Here is a 19,238-nt window from a genome sequence, read left to right on the forward strand (position 1 = left end):
AGTAAAAGTTTCAATTCATCACATCCCCTGGTGTGATTAAATAGAACTAATTCCCAGTTACACGGTAGAGATCTTGGACACTCATCTCTGCTGAAATTGTTTCGTTACAGCTGCTGCTTGTTACAGCCATAACTTCAATAGATCTTTTATCGTTTTCATCACTCCTCCAGGGGTTTCACGCTGAAGTTTTCAAGTAAGTAAGGTTACTTACTCATCACTAATTCCACTTTTAACAGTTTAGATCTTTAGTTTCTAATAGTTTACTGCATTTCTTTCACTTTCCTACGCTGCGTCAGCCACGCCTCGTTCTTGCGTGGCCTTTTTTATCCCCCCCCCCCCCCCCCAAGCCTTTTTTTTATTTGGTAAAACTCGTTTTCAACCCTCTACAGGTGGAACTTTCTAACATTACATCCTTGGGTATAATAAACCTGGTGTTGTTAGACCTAAGACTCCAGTACATCCTTCCAGATGGCAGCAGAGAGAAGAGAGCTTGACCTGGATGGTTGGGAGGCGGTGGTGGATCTTTGAAGATGGATGTGGCAGCACCTTCTCAAGGCCTTCATTATCCCTTGCCTCTCACAATTTCAAGGACATTGGAAGGATAGGGTGGTATGTAACCTTGCTTGCTACCTACTTGCATGCTTTCCTCTCCAGGCACCTTACTAAACTTAAGAATTACTCACATTTATTTGTCACTTAAATATGATTTTTTAATGTGCACTGTTTTAAAAATCATTTCTTATAAAATTAAATCTAGAAATAATGGGCTGAAGTGGAAAATGTCCATCTGGAATATTTTGTACAATATGTAAGCAAGACTGTCATTGTCCCATCCCCCTGCTCTACAAGAGATATCTTCAAATCTGGGCATAATTCAAACTGGATGGCTGACTGCAAATCCTTGTGTGCCACAGGCTTCATTTCAAAGAGAGCCTGAAAATCATTCTTAACCCTTCATCACAAAGTTGAAACATTCTCATGTTTTCTTTCTAATCAGCTATCCTCATATCTCGAAGGGTAGTTGTGTGTAGAAAAGACAAAGGCTCGAAGTTCTTCTGTCATTGTAACCAGTTTTCTGCAGTGCGTCAGGATTTAGATTGCACTGGGCCTCACTGAAGTACAGGGACCCAGGGTCCAGCTGGAAGATTGCACTGGGGTCATGCTGGTGGTTCTTGAGCTCACAACTTGTACAGGAGGGGATGTCTCAGAGGTTTGTTGAGGGTTTACTGGATGCTACAACTCAAAGCTACTTTAGTGTGTTTCTCTCTATGTGGTGTGCTGCTGCTTCTGAATGAGCTCGGCAGCTCAGACAGAAACTTACCGATTTCCTTCATTAATCATGGATTTCCACGTAGTGGAAGTTGCCACCCAGTTTATTGCTGAACAAAGGGAGAGCAGAGTTGGCTTTGCTTTCTATTACTGCAAATTGCAGGCCATTGTTATTGAATGATGAGGCACCAGGGCCAGATGGACATGGATCATGCAATGCCTGTAGCAGCACCTTGGGTGTGCTCCAGACATTGGACCCCTCTCTTCTATCTTTCATTTTGCAGCAAATTCATGGCTTGAATTCATTGCTTTGTACAAATTTCACTGTAAGTACTACATTCCATGCAAATTGTTCTGGTTAAATTAGTCTCCAAATCAACCAAACATATCTGTGAAGGAAATTATCTACAAAATTTCAATTTCTTTTAAACATCTGGCTTATGCTCTGTGATTATTTCTTGCCCACAGCACAGATCCAACAGGATGAAACTTGCTGTGATAGAAACAATATTTTCCTGCAGAACCCATGGTACCGCTCCCCCCATCAGCTGACCTGCTATTCATGCTTCCCTTAAGCATGAACATGTTTAACATGCTATTGGCATCAGTACATGCATTCAAATTTTGATCTATTGGACAGGAGAGTCTTGAGGCGTGTCCCTTTCACAAAAACATGAAACTATCTTGGTCTGGCGAAGGTCTTAAGCACTTAACAATTAAATAATTAGTGATGGCTCTCTAGCATGCAACAGTATTTGTTAAATAGTAGTTAGCAGAATCTGAGATATTGACACCATCAGCAATGGTCAACCTCCAAGAGATCCACAAATTAATCAGAGGGTTTGAAGGCTTTCACACCTCAATGACCCAGAGAGCTATGTTGGCAGGAGTCAGTGTTTTATGTTTTGCCTCTTGGTAGGGTCACCCATGTCAAACAGGTCAAAAGCTAGAAACCAGTCTAAGAGTGGTCCACTGGTCCTCCAGGTTGGGGGGTTCAGCTCAGACCTAACAACCCTGACTGATCAAAACAAAATTGTTATGGAAACAGCAATGAAGAATCCTTCTATATCTGTGTGTGACGGTTTATGGCCAAGGACCGACAGAGATGGAGGATCTTCATTGCTGCCTTAAATGCCAGTGGCACAGCAGGCAATAACCTAACCAATGGTCAAAGCATGAAAATGCCTCTGAGCTGAGGTTATTCCCAGGGATAGTACAGCATTTCATGTAATTTTTTTCCTCATCTTACCTGGTACTCATACAAAGAGTTTGTTTACAAAGAATACACAATGGATATGGAACGAGAAATAACAAGATACATGTGATGAATCAGGTATGCAGTTAGAATTGACTTGTTTCAAGTTATAGTGTAGGTGCTTTGATGTGATGTAATGGAAGGTGGGCAAGAGAAGAAGATAGCTTTCATTTCAACATTCATAAGAAATATTAGCTATATAGTAGCATAACGGATATAAAGGGGTAATCTTATCATTGCAGAATAACAATCCAATTAAGTTCCAAGCAGGGTGTCAGTACTGACAACTCACTTTAGAAGAGATTTAACGTTGGAAGTAAAAGTGGACAGGAATTGATTTGAATAGAAGAGGGAAACTAAAGCAGGTCTATAAGTACCACAATGACTTGTTGCATGGCTAGAGTTGCATAAAGTTGTGGTACAGAGTACCAGTATTGACTTGTTCAAGTGCAAAGAAAATGGTTGAACTTTAGGCTGAACCACAGGAATAGTCAACCTGAAAACACACACTAAATGCTGGAGGAACTCAGCAGACCAGGCAGCATCAATGGAAAGAAAGTACAGCAATTTTTGGGATTTTTTCAGAGGAAGCAAGCAAAGTGTCTGCTTCCGCTCAACATATGATAGCTTTTTCAACTTCACCGGCTAGGACAGCTATTTTGCTACACTGGAAAGAATCTAACCCACCTACTGTTTTCTACTGGCTCTCCTCCATCATGTCATGTCTAAGCTTGGAGAAAATTAGAAGCTGGGCATTTTATACACCTTTTGATTTTGAACAAGTCTGGCAACCCTTTATTCAATATTTTTACATGATTTAAGTTATTTATTATTTATTTTTTTTCTTTACTCTTTTCGGAAAATCCTTATCCGTGAAGGTTTCGAGGTGACTGGAAGGATGTTTTTTTTCCTTTTTCTCTTTTTTAAATTTTATCCTCAATTGGACTGCCCAATCTTTCTTTTTCTTTTTTTTTTCTCTTTTCTTTTGTCTTAGTTAGTTAGTGGGATTTTTTTTTCCTTTATTAAATAACATTTCCAATTTTTTTATGATTGCTATGAGGAGTTTTAGTTTTTTTTTGCCCGTTGTATATATAACAGCGTAACATTTTGCCTATCTGTTTTGACATTATCTATTTTCCGTTTCTTTTATTGCTGTTTACATGTCTTTTATATTATCTGTTTGCTAAGCTCCTCCTCTGATTTGTATATTCTTTATTTGAAAATCAATAAAAAGATTGAAAAATGAAATGAAGAAAGTACAGTCAACATTTCAGGCTGAAACCCTTCGGCAGGACTGGGAAAAAAAAGTGGGGGGAGAGGAGAGAGAACCACCAGGTGCTAGGTGAAACCTGGAGGGGGAGGGGTGAACTGGAGAGCTGGGAAGTTGATTGGCCATGGAAGAAAGAAAAAGGCAGAGGGAGCACCAGAGAGAGGCAATGGGTGGGCAAGCAGATGAAGTGAGAGAGGGAAAGGGGGATGAGAAATGGAGAAAAGGGGGTGTTACCAAAAGTTTGAGAAATCTATGTTCATACCATCAAGTTGGAGGCTACCCAAATGGAATATAAGATGTTGTTCCTCCAACCTAGGCGTGGCCTCATCACAACAGTGGAGGAGGCCATGGATGGACATATCAGAATGAGAATGGGAAGTGGAATTAAAATGGATGGCCACTGGGACATCCTGCTTGTTCTGGCAGATGGAGTGTAGATGATCACCGAAGTGGTCTCCCAATCTATATCGGGTCTCACTGATGTACAGGAGGCCACAGCAGGATCACCAAATGCAGTAAATGTCCCCAACAGACTCACTGGTAAAGCATTGCCTCACCTGGGAGTACTGTTTGCGACCCTGAATGGTAGTGAGGGAGGAGGTGTAGGGGCAGGTGGAGCACTTGTTCCACTTGCAAGGATGAATGCCATGAGGGAGATCAGTGGAGAGGGATGAATAGACAAGGGAGTTGTGTAGGGAATGATTCCTGTGGAAAGCAAGAAGTGGGGTGGGGGTAAGGAAAGAAGTGTGTGGTGGTGGGATTCTGTTGGAGGTGGCAGAAGTTTTGGAGAATTATGTGCTGGAAGCAGAGGCTGGTGAGGTGGTAGATGAGGACAAGAGGAACCCCATCCCTGGTAGGGTACCTGGAGGTTGGGGTGAGAGCAGACGTGCGTGAAATGGAAGAGATGCGTTTGAGGGCATCGTTGATGGCGGAGGAAGGCAAGCCAGTTTCTTTGGAAAAGGAGATAATCTCCTTCATTCTCGAATGAAAAGCCTTGTCCTGAGAGCAGAGATGGCAGAGACGGAGGTGGAATGAATAGCAATTGTAAGAAGCTTTGTTCATTGGCCTTCTCCAGACAGCGATCTTGAATTATTGATAAACAGTTGCAAAAGTTCTAGGAACAAGCTGTGAATTTTTTTCTTTGTAGTCATTGCTATAGCTTCCTAAGCTTCAACAGATAGAAAATGTAATGTACTGTAGATCAGTTAAGGTTTGTATGTGCATCTTCCGGTGATTTATTTGCAATCTTTATGAAACAGGATGATGTCAGGCATTATCTTGTTCCTTCACATCATATTCAAACAGGGCTGGTGATAGGTCAGTCAGACCAAGGATATTCAAACTTCAGCATGAAGCATTGCTTGGCCAATGAAATACAGGACAACTCTGTCCACATTCACAGGACTCTTGACAAAGAGAAGACTGGGGACATGCTTGAAGGCTTCTTCAACCTAATTTGGTTTCTGGAATTAAACAGATGGAGATGAGTGAAAACATCGGTTTCATGCTAAATCATAATTGCTAAAGACCCTAACTCACCTTACATGTTGAAACAGGACAAGGGGAGTTGGAAAAGTAGTGGTGGTTTTCAGTTGGGGATGAAGTCTGGAATTTGCATAGATCAATTGATGTCCACCATTGATGAATCAAGGTGAAATGGTGAACTCTCAACCACTGGGACTAAGTTAGATCCAGCACAGTCATGAGGAAATGAAGAACCAGATCCTTGCATGCCTGACATAAGAAACAAAAAAAAACTTCTTAAACTTTAATTCAAGAATTAAACAGTCTAGAAATTGATTCAACACTGAAATCTGCAGGGGATCAGGAAGACTGAGTTTCTACGGTAGACTTATAGCTGTTCTTCATTGAATGATTATTTTGATGTTATGCTGGTAATTAATGAACAGATATAACTCTAGTTTAATATCTATTTTGAGACTTCCTGATCTCCTTTCAGGTTGTGGTATCCCCATTTCCACTGCTGTATAAACTCGCAGGCCGAAGGGTATCATGATTTTTTAAGCATGACGATCCTGTTTTCTCTGCATCGACATAGGTGCTTACATTATGGTCATAATGGAGAGAAGAGTCTTGATATGGAATGACGTTACAGATAGCCTGGTACATTCTATCCTCATCAAGATTTCACAGGTACATGGTAAGTGACATGTCTTGTCGATTAACCTCTACCTCTGACTATACAGTGACCGTAGAATTACAATGTATCAAGGTATGAAAAATTCCCTTTCTTGCACATTTTTAAAATGCTTTTGTAACATTTTTAATATTGTTTTATACTATGTGATGCTGTTGTAAATCAGCCAGATAAATCAATGCCATATTCTGCATTCTGTGCAAATTTATTGATGCTTGGGGATCATTTGCTATTGGTATTCAGATTCAGATTCAGTTTATTGTCATTTAGAAACCACAAATGCAATGCAGTTAAAAAATGAGACAATATTCCCCCAGAATGATATCACAAAAGCATATGACAAAACAGACTACACCAGAAAATCCACATACATTTGGCAATCTCCCATCCAGAGTCTGGAGAGGCTGCTGCGTATTAATATCGCGCTACCATCTTAGCGTGTTCCCCAGAAAGGAGCTCCAAATCCACCAGACAAAAACAAGACCAAAAACTAAAGCTACAAGATCTGCACAAAACCACATAATTACAACACATAGTTACAACAGTGCAAACAATAGCATAATTGATAAAAAAAAACAGACCATAGGCACAGTAAAAATAGTCCAAGATGTTAAAGGACTGTAAGTTCAAAAGAAATCACCACAGTTTCCACAAGTCCCCAGGGTCCCGACAGACTCGTCATCCCACGCCGGCGGCAGAAGGGAATACCCCCGCTATGGACTTCAAGGCGCCGCCCGACTCAGCCTCACAGACGCATCACACAATGGAAGCTGCATCAAAACCAGCCTCGTTGACGCAGCACACACCGAAAGCGACCTGAATCTGTCGAACCTCCGAGCCGATGACCATCCCCTCCGGCACAGCTTCTCCGAGCTCCATCATCTGCCGAGCATATTAAGCCGGCCCCATCAACGGCCATCAGCAACGCGACCCCGAGGACTGGGGGCCTGTTCTTCCCAGCAGAGTCCCGGACCTCACAGCAGCAGCAGCAATGAAGAAGGTCTTCCTGGAGATTTCCCGATGTTTCTCTGTGCTTCCAATTCCGTTTTCAATCGACTATGATTGTGCACAGCACCCCACTTCACAAATAACAGATACTCAGTTCCGGAGTGGCTGCTGCAAGCTGCGTCGCACTGCCATCTTGGATCAATAATCCAAGATGTATTGTCCTTACCCACTCCAAACCTGGCACATACAACACAAACACAAGAAAGCCTGCTGGAGATCCAAAGCAACACACACACACACACACACACACACACACACACACACACACACACACACACACACACACACACACACACACACACACACAGTGCTGGAGGAACTCAGCAGGTCAGGTGACATCTATGGAAAAGGATAAACAGTCAACATTTCAGGCTGAGCCCCTTCTTCAGGACTGAGAAGGAAGGGGGAAGATGCCAGAATAAAAAGATGAGGGGAGGGGAAGGAGGCTGGCTGGAAGGTAATTGGTAAAGCCAGGTTGGTGGGTAAGGGCAAGGGCTGGAGACGAAAGAATCTGATAGGAGAGGCAAGTGGACCATAGGAAAAAGGTAAGCAGGAGGGGATCCAGGAGGAAGTCATAGGCAGCTAAGTATTAAAAGGTCAGAGTGGCGAATAAAGGAAAGGGGAGGTGAATATGTTCTCTGGAAGGACAAATTGATATTCATGCCAACAGGTTGGAGAATATTAGATGTTGCTCCTCAGTCCTGTGGATGGCCTCATCTTGGCACAAGATGTTGCATTTAATGAGTCCAAAATGTTTGAGTCCACTTTTTGCATCAACCTGGTCAGAGTTGGCAACTCCAAGTGTACTAACATCTGGAGTGAACTCTCTGCAAGTCTGTGCTGAACTAAGTGAGCTGCTGCTTTTATATTAAGTCCAGAAATAAAATTTTGTACATCTTTATTCAACTCCATTATGAAACAAGAAATTGCTTTGCTATAATGAGCATGCACATACTGTATTATGGTTGGGTAACCAGAATTAACATTTTGAGTCAGATATTTTATACCCCAAATTATTTCTACAGCTTGTACATTTGTCACTTTCCAACTCAGCAAGAACATTTTGTTCATTCACTTTATGTTTCTGAGATCTCCTTGTGTGTAAATTACTTGGTACCTCATTTCATAGCTAATTTATTGATTGTAAAGCATATTTGAATGTCTGTAAGTCAAGAGTAATGTAATTTTTAAGGGATTCATTTTTTAGGGAATCTACATTTAAATCACATCTCTTTCTTAGCTTTGAGTAAGGCGATTGTGAGGTTAGGCAAAAGATTAGTAGGAATGCACAGAATTTAAATCTTTTAACCTTCTCATTCAGCTGTCAGGTTGAGTTTTCTTTTTCTCAAACAAAATTCTTTTGCTCAAATTGTAATGTTCACCATCTCGTACGCATTGATCTGAGCTCTGGTGAGATGCCCATGCCCAGGGTCTATTCCATGAGTAACCTTGGTTATCCCTAAACCTCCACTGATTTTGCTTTCTACAATTACTGTCTGGTCTGGACGGGCTGCTGCACAGGACCGAAAGAAGATGTAGAAGGTTGTAAATCTAGTCGGCTCCATCTTGGGTACTAGCCTACAAAGTACCCAGGGCATCTTCAGGAAGTGGTGTCTCAGAAAGACCGCGTCCATTATTAAGGACCTCCAGCACCCAGGGCACGCCCTTTTCTCACTGTTACCATCAGGTAGGAGGTACAGAAGCCTGAAGGCACACACTCCGTGATTCAGGATCAGCTTCTACCCCTCTGCCATCTGATTCCTAAATGGACATTGAATCTTTGGACACAACCTCACATTTTAAATATATACAGTATATCTGTTGTTGCACAGTTAAAAAAAAATCTATTCAATATACATAATTGATTTACTTCTTACTTGTTATTTTTAATTTTATTTATTATTATTATTTTTTTCTCTCTCTGCTAGATTATGTAATGCATTGAAGTGCTGTTGCTAAGTTGACAGATTTCATGTCACATGCCGGTGATATTAAACCTGATTCTGATTCTGATTGGATCAGTGGACATCTCAGAAGCTAGTACACTAGCTCCAGTCCAGCACCCTGTCACAGTGCTAAAACACTATAGTTCCTGAAGTTATTGCTTTAAATTTACACAACTACTTGAAGTACCAGGGGCAAAAAAAGCTCCCTTCGTCCTTCTCTTGTTATGAATGTACCACAGCTCTGAGGGGCCGAAGGGTGTGGGGTAGCCCCCTCCTTTGTGAGAATCACAAGATCACTATTGATTTGGGTCAGGAGACCCAGGAAATGAGAGAGAGACATGCGGAATGTCTCGGTCCCCCGGCGATGCAAAGCTACGGGAAATGGCCATTGTCTCTTGAAGACGAACTTGTGTATTACAATGCTGTGCTACGTGGAAGCCCTCAGGCAAAGTGGGCTGGTTGAGGGAGGGATTGCCTCACCCCAACCTGATTGACATCTGAGACCCTGTGAGTCAGGATAAAAGAGGGTCTGGGGAACAGCCCCTTCAGACGCACCAGAAGAAACGCTAGCGATCCCGTAATAGCGGAAGCCGATGGGAGGAGGCCACGTATGTTCGGTTCCATTTGCCCCAGAACCAGTGGCGTTTACCACGGAAGAGTGGCTTTTAGCTAACAACGGGGAAACCAACTCCCAAAGACTCTCGAAGGATTGGCATCATAAAAGAACTGGGCAAGTTTAACCCGTCTTTCTCTCAAACCCAAAATGCTGCAGCTTGAACGAACTAACAGTGACTTTCATATTTCCATCGGCCAATACATTATCCCCTAGACAACAATAGAGCTATTTCTTATTGATTATCATTATACCCGCGCATTTAGATTTAGTATTGACGACGTATATTATCTCTATGTTTGCATTGATATTATTTTGTGTATTTTTATCAATAAATACTGTTAAAATAGTACCATCAGACTTCAACGGACCTCTCTATCTTTGCTGGTAAGTGACCCAATTACGGGGTTCGTAACAGAAGTCTTTCAATATCTTATTTAGTCAGCTGAGACTGACATTGTCAATTGGACTGTTGATGTGCTTTAAATTCTCTCAGTTGTGAGGGTGTTGCCCAGTGGTTGCAATCTTTGCAGCCAGTTCTTAAACAAACATTACACAATGTTCTTTCAACACCATTCTTTCAACTATGGGGGAGATCTTCAGCTTTAGGTGGTTTCAAGATGTGATCTCCATTCAGGTTGAAATTTAGTTGCTTTTCCATTTAGTTTAGTCCATGTTTAGTCCATTTAGTTGCTTTTCAGTGTTTTATTGGATTTGTGGGAATGGTTTTGGGGACTGGGAGGAGCGTTAGAGGAGCAAAGTCAGGATAAAAGAGGGTCTGTGGGAACAGCCCCTTCAGACCCACCAGAAGAAACGCTAGCGATCCCGTAATAGCAGAAGCTGGTGGGGAGGCCACGTGTGTTCGGTTCCATTTGCCCCGGAACCGGTGCCCTTTACCATGGAGAAACAGCTTTTAGCTAACAACGGGGAAACCAACTCCCAAAGACTCTCAAAGGATTGGCATCATAAAAGAACTGGGCAAGTTTAACCCGTCTTTCTCTCAAACCAAAACGTTGCAGCTTGAACGAACTAACAGTGACTCTTATATTTCCAACAGACAATACATTATCCCCTAGACAACGATAGAGCTATTTCTTATTGATTATTATTATCCCTGTGCTTTTAGATTTAGTATTGACGACGTATATTATTTGTATGTTTGCATTGATATTATTTTTGTGTATCTTTATCAATAAATACTGTTAAAAATAGTACCATCAGACTTCAACGGACCTCTCTATCTTTGCTAGTAAGTGACCCAGTTACGGGGTTCGTAACACTCTCCACTGAATTCCCACTCTCATTGCAGCGTAGGAATGTTGGAATGTTCAGAAGATAGGAAAGGCGCTTTGGGGATGTCTGAAAGTCAGGATCAATAAACTTAAATGTAGATTCATTCTTTAATAAGATGCATACAGTTTGTAGTTGCCATATTTATCGTGACTGCATGGATCAAATTATGCACGAATGCTCAATAATGGCAGTCACTTCCAGAAATCCTAACACTAACTCTTGGTGAATAATGTTCCATGTCAAAGGCAAATGAAAGCAGGTAGTGAAATTGCTTACCACATAAAACAAAATTGTGGCTAAGCTTTACAGATTTAATTGGAAAAAAATTATGTAATTTAAATTTATCTTATGCTACATGTGTCAAGTCCACCATCTGGTTGATTTAGTTTTGTGATTCATTGGATGCCAAAACAGTAATTTATTCATTAATAGATGGGGCATGTTATAGCCTTCCAGGCTTAATACTGAGCTCTAAACTTAAGGTAGCACACTTTCTCTGTCAGTATTGGACCCAGTCATCCCTTCTGTCAGACTGGCTCAGTTTTTCTGTCTCCATTACCATGGCCTGACCTGCTGAACAGATTCCATATCTCTGCTTTTGCAACATTAACTTCCCTTGCATTTTCACTTTACTCCGTAGATATTATATTACTTTGTATAGAACCATAGAACACTACAGCACAGTACAGACCCTTCAGCCCTCCATGTTGTGCTGACCCATAGAATCCTTAAAAAAATGTACTAAACCCACACTACCCCATAATCCTCCATTTTTCTTTCATCCATGTGCCTGTCCAAGAGGCTCTTAAATACCCCTAATGTTTTAGCCTCCACCACCATCCCTGGCAAGTCATTCCAGGCACTCACAATCCTCTGTGTAAAAAACTTACCCCTGATGTCTCCCCTAAACTTCCCTCCCTTAATTTTGTACATATGCCCTCTGGTGTTTGGTATTGGTGCCCTGGGAAACAGGTACTGACTGTCCACCCTATCTATGCCTCTCATAATCTTGTAGAACTCTATCAAGCCCCCTCTCATTCTTCTACACTCCAAAGAGAAAAGTCCCAGCTCTGCCAACCTTCTTTCATTTGACTTGTTCTCCAAACCAGGCAACATCCTGGTAAATCTCCTCTGCACCCTCTCCGTAGCTTCCACATCCTCCCTACAATGATGTGACTGGAATTGAACACAAAAGTTTATGTTAACTACTACATTTAATTCCATAACCCAATGACCTACAGCTTAATCCCATGGCAGTCCTGGCATCACACAGTCAAAGATATTGGAGAGGCCTAATTTGTGGCCATGTGTGCAGTTTTGGTCATCTACCTACAGGAAAGATGTAAATAGGTTGAAAGAGTGCAGAGGATGTTGCCAGGTCTGGAGGACCAGAGATAAGGAAAGATTAAATAGGTTGGGAATTTATTCTTTAGAATATAGAAGACTGAGAGGAGATTTTATTTCATAGAGATATACAAAACTATGAGGGTTAAGGATAGCGTAAATACAAACAGGCATTTCCCACTTGAGTTGGATGAGATTGCAACCAGAAATCATGGGTTAAGGCTGAAAGGTGGAAAGTTTAAGGGGAACATGAGGGGAAAATCCTTCACTCGGAGGGTCATGAGAGTGTGAAAAGAGCTGTCAGCACAAGTATTACATACAAAATTATGAGGGGTATAAATAGGGTAAACGCTAGCAGGCTTTTTCCAGGGAGCTTGGGTGAGACTAGAACTAGAGGTCATGGGTTAAGGGTGAAAGGTGAAATGTTTGAGAGGAATATGAGGGAACATTGTTTTTGCTCAGAGGGTGGTGAGAGTGTGGAACGAGACCCTGTGCAATTGGTGGATGCGGGTTCAATCTCAACATTCAAGCAAAGTTTGGATAAGTGGATGGATGAAAGGTGTATGGAGGGCTATGGTCCAGAAGCAGGTTGAAGGTACTAGGTAGTGTAATAGTTTGGCATGGACTAGATGTGCCAAAGGGCATGGTTCTGTGCTGTAATGCTCTATAATCAAATCCAATCTATGCTTTCCTTCAACCTGAAACACTAATGCTGAATAGCTGAGTGATCCCAACATATCACATTTCAACGTCACTGAAGAGAACCCATTGGAATTTTGGAGTACCTTGCCATGCTCAAGTTGGCCATTTGTCAATTCCCTGCAAAAAGATGACCTGGGTTTTGGGATGTTTTGGGAAATACAATACCAATAAAATATTCTTCTTCCTTATGAATCCAGACTTAGCTATTCTTCAAATGGATTTGCTATTTCATACTTAGCACTTCCTGTCCTTTATTACCTGTAATGATATTCCTCAATAAGAAGTACCAGAACAGCCATTTAGCTTAGCAATTGAACCAACTCAGTGTAAGAAGCATTAGCTGATTCTGCTTGATCGGCTGTTACTGATAGGCTGTGAAGCTTTTACAACCTTATTGTCCTGAATATATTGTCAGTCAATAAATTCAGAAAATATATAAAACAATACAAAATTAGAATTTGATTTTATAGTGAACTTAAATGGTGAGATTTCCTTTGTAAACCTTTCCTTGTCAAAGGAGTACGTGAAGGCTTTTGAAATCCTTGCACACAGACTATATAAAGTCAGAAAAGCCTGGTTTAACTTCTAAGTTGGAGATGTCAATTGCACATGGCATGATAAGGCATAAAGCTGATGCTACTAAAATCATCTATAGATTAGAATATCGAACTGAAGGTGAGTGTGCCATTTCAGATGATAGCAAAAGATTGATCAGCTTTTCTCCAGCCTAATATTCTTCCCTTAACTCCTTCCAGTGGAAACATTGATCTAAATTAAAGCTGATTGTGGACTTCAGGAAGGATAAGACGAAGGACCAATCCTCATAGAGGGATCAGAAGTGGAGAGAGTGAGCAGCTTCAAGTTCCTGGGTATCAAGATCTCTGAGCACCTAACCTGGTCCCAACATATCAATATAGTTATAAAGAAGGCGAGACAGTGACTATACTTCATTTAGAGTTTGAAGAGGTTTGGTATGTCAACAAATGCACTCAAAAACTTCTATAGATGTATCGTGGAGAACATTTCTGTCCTTTCAGCCTTCCCTCTGGTGGCCCTCCTGAGCCTCCCTCCAGTCACTGGAGTATTAGGAACAATTTTCTCTCCTTATGTAATGAACACATACTTCAATGGAAGCAACTCAGAGAAGGTTTGCTAACGTGATCCTAGGTAGGGAGGAGCTATCTGATGACAAAAAGTTAAACAGGGTGGGACTCTGTATATTCAAGTTTACTTGATTGAGGGCAATCATATTGAAACCTATAAGATCCTTTGGTAATTAGCCAGGATAAATGCTGAGAGTTTTTTTTTTCTCTCTCTATTTCCACTAATGTATTGATGAATTGCAGTGTGGATCTCACATCCGTACCTTGACAGTAACTACTGAACTCTGTGTTGACCAGAATTATGGGATTTAACTTCTACTTAATACCGAGTGAAAGAAACCAGCAGCAATTTAGTACAGTATTTTTGCTCATTAGCAGCTTGTGAATGAAATTTAACGTTGTAGAAAGTTAGTGGTTCATCAGATTAATGGTCTCACCACAAAACACCAATTATCTATTTCTCACTATAGGTATTGTCTGACTCATTGATTTCCTCCGGCATTTTGAGTGCAGCATCTCATTTTCCCTCTTTCCTCTCCTTGCAGTTTCTCATTTCTGTCTCCCAGGGTTCACACTTCTTTTCATACCTTCTGAAATCTGCCATTCTGAAGGGTAACATATTGTTTCTGATCAGCTTCTGCTCAGATCTCCGGATGTGCACATTTACCTCCTCTCTTGATAAGGAAGATACAACTCTCGTCCTTATGTAGTGCTAACAAAAGAGAATGCATTGCATTCCTTATTGCATCTTAACCACATTGTCACAGCAGTCATTTCTCTGAGAAGGATTTTGAATGGTTTAGCTACAAATACTTGTATATGCATTCTGCCATGTAGGAATACTTGCTTTGGATCTGAACTGTGGTTGGTACAAGTTTCTGCTTGTTAGTGCAGGGAAGCTTTGTGCCTGGAATACTAACGTCCAGAACTGACCCGGGCTTCTCAAAATCTTGCTGATGGTATTTCCTCATGGAAAATGGACCTTTTAGTCATTGTCACTCATCAGATAACTATCTCCCATTCTGCCCTTAACTGAACAGGAAGGAATCATTCAACCAAGGACATTTTGTCTACGTTAGTGCAAAATGCCACACTGAATGGATGGATGCTGTGCGATTGTGCAAACTATCTAGCTGCTGACTGGGCACTTACTGGAGGAATTTATTCTCACCATTAGAAATGTTTAAAGTCAAATAAATTTATTATCGAAGTACATATATGTTATCATATACTACCCTGAAATTCATTTTCTTACAGGAAAACATAAAAGACAGTAAATTTTACAAAAATCCATCCACAACAATTGAAGAGACTGATGGTTGCAGGGTAATAATTGTTCCTGCACCTGGTGATGTGGGACCTAAGGCTTCTGGACTTACTACCTGTAGAGTACTCCTACTGTTTACTGCACTTCGTCAACAAATAAACCAATATAATGTTATGTCACAGGGAAAGTCATTGCAGCACTCTCCTCAACCAGATCCCTAATGATTAAAGGAGATTCCACTTTGAGCAGTGGAAAATGATATCCTTGCATTAATGCATTCTCATGGTGAAACATAAATGCATTTCTACAGCTGGGGATTTTTTAAAATCTAAAAACAATGCCTGAGTGAGTTTGGGCAGGGATAATAGGGAGCTATTTCTATTTGTGGAAGAATCTGGAAGGGGCACCCATGGACATAAAATACTCAGTATTTATTTCCAGTGTCAAAATGTTTGTTGTGATGTGTCTAGTGTGGTGGTGTAGTGAGCAGCGCTTGTTGCTCTCACTTTCAACTTCTACTACTGGCTAGCAGTCTTATGAAAAGGAGAGCTGAATGTGAAAGTCTGTCCCTGCCAGTACATAGCCTCTCCAACAGCAAGCCTCATATAGTGTCTCCTCGCTGGCGAAACACAGAAACTGGACTCCTTTCAGACTCAGGCTGAACTACAGAGGATGGCGAGGAGGTCTGGCTCCTGTACTCATTGTGCGCAGACCAACCAGGGTGTGGACATGCCCTGGTGCTCGTGAACCAGATTCCCAGCTCTGGACAAATAGCCCCACTGCCTTGTCAGCAGCCTTGGGAAAGACAAAGGCTACAGGAGTAAACCCAGACAGCAAATCTGGAGTGGAGCTCTTAAGGTGGCTGAATGTCATTAATCATCCTTCCGGAAGCTCCTGCAGCCAAGCTGGTGCCAAACATTTTGCTTCATAAGCTTTCCTTTGGACAACACTGGTGAGGCTGAGAGGGGGATCTTGATGACTGGGCATCTCAGGATCTCCATACCTTCCACCCAGGCTTGTGATGGTGACCATCACCACCCATTGTCCTTTGAGATAGACGGATGCCAATCGAGCAATTATTTCCAGAAAGGAGTTCAGGAGAAGCCTCTTTACTCAGAATGATTAGAATGTGACCCAGGGAGTGGATGAGAAGAAATGCTTAGATACCAGTAAGGCAGCTTGTTAAAGACATGAGGGGAAATGGAATGAAGAGGTTCTCCCTCCTTTCCTCCTTCACCGGGCAGAAGATACAAAAGCCTGAAAGCACATTCAACCAGGCTCAAGGACAGCTTCTGTCCCACTGCTATCAGACTCTCGTATGATAAGATGGACCCTTGACCTCACAGTCTACCTTGTTATGTTCTTGCAATTTATTGCTTGCACGTGCTCTGCACTTGGTCTGTAGCTTTTATGCTTGTACTGCATTGTTATTGTTTTACTTTGTTCTAGCTCAGTGCACTGTGTAATGATTTGGTCTGTATGAACAGTACACAAGATAAACTTTTCAGTGCATCTTGGTACTTGACAATAGTAAACCAATACCAATAATGTAAAAGTGGGAGGAATTCTGTGGGAAACCTCAATCTTTGACTTGATTGCTTTTCGCTCCATCCTCAACACACTATCCTGTCCAATCTCACTACCTTGGTCCTACAATAGGCAAGGCAGTAGTGTCATTAGAGCAGTTAGAATCCCTGAAGTTTCAGATCTTTGCAGGGGAGAATTTCTGACAGGAATTTTCCCACTTGTCTCCAACATCTGAGAAGAGGAGGGCATGGCTGCATCCTTTGGGACATTCTTTAGGGAAAGAAGGCAAATCCTCCGATGGGTAAATCACAGAAAGGTTTCCCTTTTGTCTTCCCACAGAAAATCAAGAGATGGGCTGCCCTGCTGCCTTCCACTGCCATCAACTAGTGTTTCATCCTGACCTCTGGTGCTGTGTGGAGTTAGCCTATTCTCCCTGTGACCATGTGGGTCTCCTACAGCTACATCGGTTTCCTCTCACATTCCAAAGATGTGCAGCTTGACTGGTTAGTTGGCCACTGTAAGTAAGTAACAGAATCTGAGGACAGTTGATGGAAATGTGGGGATAACAAGTTACAGGGAAAGGCTGGTGGCTGTGTGGGATTGTACTGCAGGCTGGAATGAACTTAATGGGCAGAATAGCATCCTTAAGTACCATGCAGAATTATGGAGAAGCAATAGTCATGAACTTCGCTGTTTAACAACTCTTAAACAAAATACAGAGCGCACCATCAACCACTGCAGAGAGCTTCATTAACCTCATTATAGCCTTATATGGAAGAAACAAGGCAGTATCCTCTTCAAATCTGGCTGCACTCAGTTTATCTCCATTCTACACCTGCCACATAATGACATGCAGGAGATAGTCCTAACCAATGGGTTCCACACATCTGGTCTCTGTGTAAACTGGGTGTAGAAGATTTTCCAACCCCACTCCTCATCATTTCTTCCTGCAATATCACCCCCCCCCTTCCAATAAGCTCCTTACAATGAAATATCTGGACTTAGATTTGAGAAAGCATACAATTCCATTTTGTTCTCCTAATATTTTTATAACTTGGCATGCTTTTACACTAAGTTGAAACAAGTTAAATAACTTTCGGTTTCCTTTTCAGTCTTTGAGACTGGCCATTTTTAGATAGGAATTATTATTTGCCAAAAATAGCTCCATAGTTACTTTCAGTCTTAAAAAAATGACATGGCATTTTATAGGAGAGACCTGATCACACCTAGAGATGGTTCCTGAGTGCTATCTGCCTCTAAGACAGAACTGTGCAGAATAAATACATTTATAGAATTCTTCTTGATCCCTTGGTACCCAGTAGAGCACAGGCCATTGATGACCTCCCAAATCCATTGTCCTTTGTTCTGAGATTGCTTCCCGAGGGTGGACCAGGAGGTTCCCCATATTCTAATCTTGGCCTTGATGTCTCTCTTCCCTATGAACATCCCTTTTCCCTCTTTCCTCAGGGATTCCATTTTAACATCTGTCTGGTGATGTTGTTGGTTGGCTTCTTCAAGATGTGGCCAACCCACCTCCATTCTGACTTCGAATTTGTACTTGGTTGATTCCAGGTTGGTGCTTTCCCGCAGCGCCTGGTTGGTTACTTTGTCCAATGTTTAGGATCCTTCTTAGCCTCTGGTTGATGGAAGCTCAAGTTCCAGGTACCCAAAGTAGATCTGGACTTCAGTGGCAAAAGAGTTGTCTGCTGTGCAGGATCCTGATGACTTACCATGCATTCACTCCATGATGAGTCTCTTCTCACCAGCTCACTAGTATGGTTGGAGTTATCAATGTTTCTGTAATCCATTGTATCCACTGGACAGGGGGATGTCCTATTCAGCTTCACCAGAGCTCTGTTGGCCATCCTTACCAGTTTCTAGGTCTTATGACAGGGACGTAGGGTTGGACATTGAACAGCACATTTATGAAATGCAGTGGATTAATTGAGTTAATTTTATAAAATCAAGTAGTGACATAAATCTTGGTATTGTTATTGATTGACTTGCGAAAGCATCTTTATCAAAAAGAGGCAGTTTTTCATTTAGATATTCAATTCTGACTTTTTAAAAAATTGAATTAGATAGGTTATAAGACAATCTATGTCTCCATTTTGGGTTATCAATAAAAAGATGAACGATGCAACCAAGACTTTGCAATTTTTGTGTTCAGTGTCCTAAGGACAATTGCATTTCCATAAATTACTTGAACAAATGTCATCAAAACACGGTGAGAAGACCCAGTACATCCGGTGCCCTGCAGACTGACAGTGGAACATAATCATGTTGGGATTGTGAGGCTTTCTGTATGGAAATCTTCCTGTGACCTATTGCTCAGTCGGAACAGAGCTTCCTGATGTGGGAATTAATTGGAAAATGTTTACTTATGTTTTAATGAATCTTATTGTAATGATTTAATAATTTATTACAAGATCATTTAAACCCATCAATAGCTTTTAATATCAGGAACATTTAAAACAAGGCAT

At 41.4% G+C, this 19,238-nt stretch overlaps 1 long non-coding RNA gene across 2 annotated transcripts in view; it reads left to right on the plus strand.

Moving 5' to 3' along the window:
• Positions 1-410: 410 nt before the first annotated feature.
• Positions 411-19,238, plus strand: part of LOC132392333 (uncharacterized) — an 81,454-nt gene continuing 62,626 nt past the window's right edge. For both annotated transcript variants that reach the window (XR_009511495.1, XR_009511496.1), the window contains exons 1-2: positions 411-609; positions 5,854-5,955. This is a non-coding gene — a long non-coding RNA (uncharacterized LOC132392333). The remainder of the gene's footprint in view (positions 610-5,853; positions 5,956-19,238) is intronic.

The sequence above is a fragment of the Hypanus sabinus genome, chromosome 4 (assembly GCF_030144855.1).
Source record: "Hypanus sabinus isolate sHypSab1 chromosome 4, sHypSab1.hap1, whole genome shotgun sequence".
Lineage (NCBI taxonomy): Eukaryota > Metazoa > Chordata > Chondrichthyes > Myliobatiformes > Dasyatidae > Hypanus > Hypanus sabinus.